Below are 4197 nucleotides of genomic sequence, written 5' to 3' on the forward strand. Positions count from 1 at the left end.
ATCCTGTGACCAAACAGAACCAGTACCACCCAAGTAAAAATAACACCCCTTTTTTATGAAACCTGAGCAAACAAAGAAAGCACAAGTGCCAACTCATTAATTATTTATAATTGGTGTATAGTAATTGGTCACCTGTGAAAAGTATAACTTTGAAAGAACTTTCACCCAAAGCAGAGAACAGAGAACTGTGTATACACTCAAGAAGAACAGATAGTGCACGAATATTTCTCTCCGCCTACATTATCTTTTTGGTGTATCCCCGTTTATCTCTCTATCTCCAACGTTATCTTTCTTATCAAGAGCTCCCGGTAATATGCAGACTGCAACGACTTATATGAATCGCTCGGAAGCAACTGTCTTACCCACCCTGGAAATGCTGGGTAACAAGATATCTGCATGCTGTAACTGAATGAATAAATCAACCCCACTGCCTGCGCTCTAGCCGTCAGAAGCGTAAGTAAAATAAATCTTTTGTAAAAACATCACGCTGTGTTTAAATCATCCTGACTCCTGTTCACCGTTATCACCCACCTGCCCAGTCATAAATCCCCCTCCTCGCGCCAAGCCGGTCATGCCAGCCCAGGCTCTCAGGTCAAGGGTGCACCGGCGTTATGGGGTAGTGACAGGGATACAGACCTGGAAGGCAGTGCAACATGCAAGGCCCATTGTATCACAATTACATATAGTATGTGGGATCTTATTCCTTTTTTATCACACCATTAATTAGATTGAACACCTGGCTGGGTGACCACTGAAGGTGTGATTAACTGATGAATCATACCTGAAATGTAACATGTAGATGGGGTCTTAGATCCTAACATTGAAGATGTCTCTACAGAAAATGACTAGTTTTTTTTTCAAGACTCATAACTTGGGCAGAATTTCACAGGGACAGCACAGAACTTATCCCTGATGCAGGTCAGTCCCTGCCAAATGTCAAGTCTGTGCTCTGAAGGATGGGCTTTATTTTACCATGGACCAAACAATATATACCTAGAAACTCTTACATTTGATTTAAGAAATCAGAAGAAGAATGATCCTTCTACTCTACTATTCTGTTTTGGTCTCCTCACCTTTAGGAGAATCTGAGGGTTGGGAAGAGGGGAGTCTACTTTCCAAACACCAGCCCAGCACCTCATGAGCCTATGGACTCCACTTAACAAGGAGAATATAAGTGGTGATAATTGCCAGTACTATTTAAGAAGAAAACTCTCTGATGGGTTTTCACTGAGCAGCTTTTACCTTCAAAGGAAAGGAAGCATCTTACCTCAGCTGACACTATTGCTTTTATGTAGTTGCTTTCATCATTGAATGGAAATGGAGCCATAATAGCATTAGCAGTTTCTCATGCATCTTTTAAGTTGAAGACAACAGTTCTTTCCCCCACCCCCCACCCCCAAATTGAAGGCATACAGTTGTGGTTAAAACAGTTGGGGGTAATGTGATCTCTAATTTGTATTCTTCCCATAATCCTCTTTCCTTTCTTTTTCCCTACATTTTGTTACTGCTGTTGTTTACAAAGCCACTGAATTGTAGCCTGCCAAATAATTTTGTAGCAAATGGACAGCATTCTTTTATCTTCACCTCTCCTGTTCTCCTCTGTGGCATGCAGGTCTGTCTTTCTGACAAAATAAAATTCTGCATTCTTTTCAGTGATGAACTCTTGCCAAACTACCTTTGTGAAAGAAGCTAAAGAAATTCTGTGGTTTGTTTTGTTTTCCCCTTTTGTGCCAAAGTTTTTAAACAACAGAATGATCATTAGGTGCAATTGTTTCTGAATAAAAAGTAATATGAAAATATGCCTTAAAATTGGAGGAGATAGATGTTTTCAAACATGCTTTCATAAATGAATGAGATTTTCCAGGAATCTTTCCTAGATAAAGTAACATTACAGCAAAATAAGAAAAGTAGAAAATACTGGCATTAAGATTTTTTGAGAAAAAACATCTTTTTAACCTAGACATATGATGCCAAAAGAACTTTGGGAATAATATCTGAAATGATAGTCATAATAATTTTTATTTATATGCTAAGAAAATTCCTATTCCCTGAACAGCCCAAGTGATAGCTTGAACACCTTGATAGAAATTCAAATTTTAAAGTGTCACTTTTCATCATATTCCAGAGATGTGCAAGTCCCATTGCATATTAATGGTGAGGCATAGCAGCCTATAGGTCTGTCTTTTAAATTCAATTTAAAGTGCATATGTCTGTATATGACTGTGCTTTTCCTATATAAGGTTGACATATTATAGCTTTGCAGAGAGAAAAAGGTCTGCAGTGCTTCAGGATATAGGGAAGGCATGGGCAGATCCAGGATCATGGCCAGGGGAGTGTGGCCAATCTCCCTTCAGTAGTATGGTTACATAGAGCTACATAGTGCTACAACTCTGAAGTGGGGGTGGTCATATTCAGTTTGCTCGGATCCTGCATGGAAGTGATCCCTCTGAGCTTCTCAGCATGTCAGCTCAGCTCCTGCCTGGAGCTCTGCATATGCTGCAAGCTCTATGAACTCACTGGCTGGTCAGCAAAAAATCTGCCCAGAATCCCTTCTTTCAAACCACTTCAGAGGCCAGGGGGTAAGTGCTGCTGCTATTTGTTCATTACCTCTATCTGTTCCCCATGCCCTCTGCTGAATTCAGTGGCAGGGGAAAAGAGAGAGGGGGCAAGAGCAATGGCAGCACTCAGCCACTGCTGTCATGCAGCTCCAGAGGCCAGGGTCTGATCACCACTGCTGCCACTTATCCCCCTCATAGTTTCATAGTTGATAGGGTTGTAAGGGACCTGAGCAGATTATCAAGTCCAAACCCCTTCCCTGGGCTGGAAAGGATATTGGGGTCAAACAACCCTGGGTAGGTGATTATCTAGCCTCCTTTTGAAGACCCCCCGGGGTAGGAGCAAGCACCACTTCCCTTGGAAGTTGGTTCCAGATCCTGGCCACCCTGACTGTGAAGTAGTGCCTCCTGATGTCTACCTTGAATCTACTTTCAGTCTACTTATGGCCATTATTCATTGTTAATCCTGGTAGTGCTTGAGGGGAACAGGGACTCTCCCATAGCCTGCTGGTCCCCCTTGGCCAGTTTATAGATGGCCACCAGATCCCCTCTCAGCCTTCTTTTGTGGAGGCTGAACAGGTTCAGGTCCTGTAGCCTCCCCACGTAGGGCCTGCCTTGCTGTCCCCTGATCGTGTGAGTGGCCCTCCTCTGGACCCTCTCGATGCTGTCCTCATCCTTCCTAAAGTGTGGTGCCCAGAACTGGACACAGTACTCCAACTGCGGTCCTGACCAGTGTTGCATAGAGGGGGAGGATCACCTCTGGGTGCGGCCCTCCAGTCAATTTGCAACCCATCTGACTGTAGGCATTGGCAACACAATTGCCTAATTTTTTAATGAGAATGGGATGAGAGACAGTGTCAAAGGCCTTCCTAAAGTTCAGAAAGACTATGTCCAGTGCGACACCTGTGTCCAAGGATTTTGTGAGCTGGTCATAGAAGGCCACCATGTTGGTCTGACAGGACCTCATTTCCCCTTCTGCTGAATTAAGCAGGGTGAGGGGAAAGGAGGGAGTGGAAGAGCAAATAGCAGGAGTGCTCACCCCAAGACTCCAGAGCAGGGACTCTGGGCAAACCTCACACTGACTAGCTTATGAGCTCATAACTCATGACTCCATAGGGAGCTGCTGACATGCTCATGAGTTTAGTGAGCTCACTCTGTAGGTAGCACACAGCCAAAGAGGAGAACAGTCATGTTGCTGTGCTCCCTTGGATCTGCCCTGAGTTGAGGTAATTTATTTAATTACTGTATTTTCACTCCATGTCTTTTGTATTCAAATCTCTCTCTCTACTTGATATGCTGCTCTGTGCATGTCCTTTCACAGTATCTGATGAAGTGATCTTGGGGTCTCAAAAGCTTATGCTATATATCACTGATTTCATAGACATTAGGGCTGGAAGGGATCTCAGAAGATCATGGAATCCAGTCCCCCACCTGAAGGGCAGGAAGTCAGCTGGGGTCATAGGATCCCAGCAAGATAAGCATCCAATTTGCTCTTGAAGGTGTTCGGAGTGGATGCTTGAACCACCTCCGCTGGCAGACTGTTCCAAACCTCGGGGGCTTGGACAGTAAAGAAATTATTCCTTATGTCCAGCCTGAAAAGGTCTTGCAGTAACTGTTCGACCTCGTCATCCCTTGGGGCGCT

The 4197-nt window shown here is 44.0% G+C and overlaps 1 long non-coding RNA gene across 1 annotated transcript in view; it reads left to right on the forward strand.

Annotated features, from left to right (window-relative positions):
* Nucleotides 1-4197, forward strand: part of LOC109321988 — a 13828-nt gene that overhangs the window by 9300 nt on the left and 331 nt on the right. The gene's annotated exons all lie outside the window — the stretch shown is intronic.

The sequence above is a fragment of the Crocodylus porosus genome, unplaced genomic scaffold, assembly GCF_001723895.1.
Source record: "Crocodylus porosus isolate Cpor-Errol unplaced genomic scaffold, CroPor_comp1, whole genome shotgun sequence".
In the NCBI taxonomy this organism is placed as follows: domain Eukaryota; kingdom Metazoa; phylum Chordata; order Crocodylia; family Crocodylidae; genus Crocodylus; species Crocodylus porosus.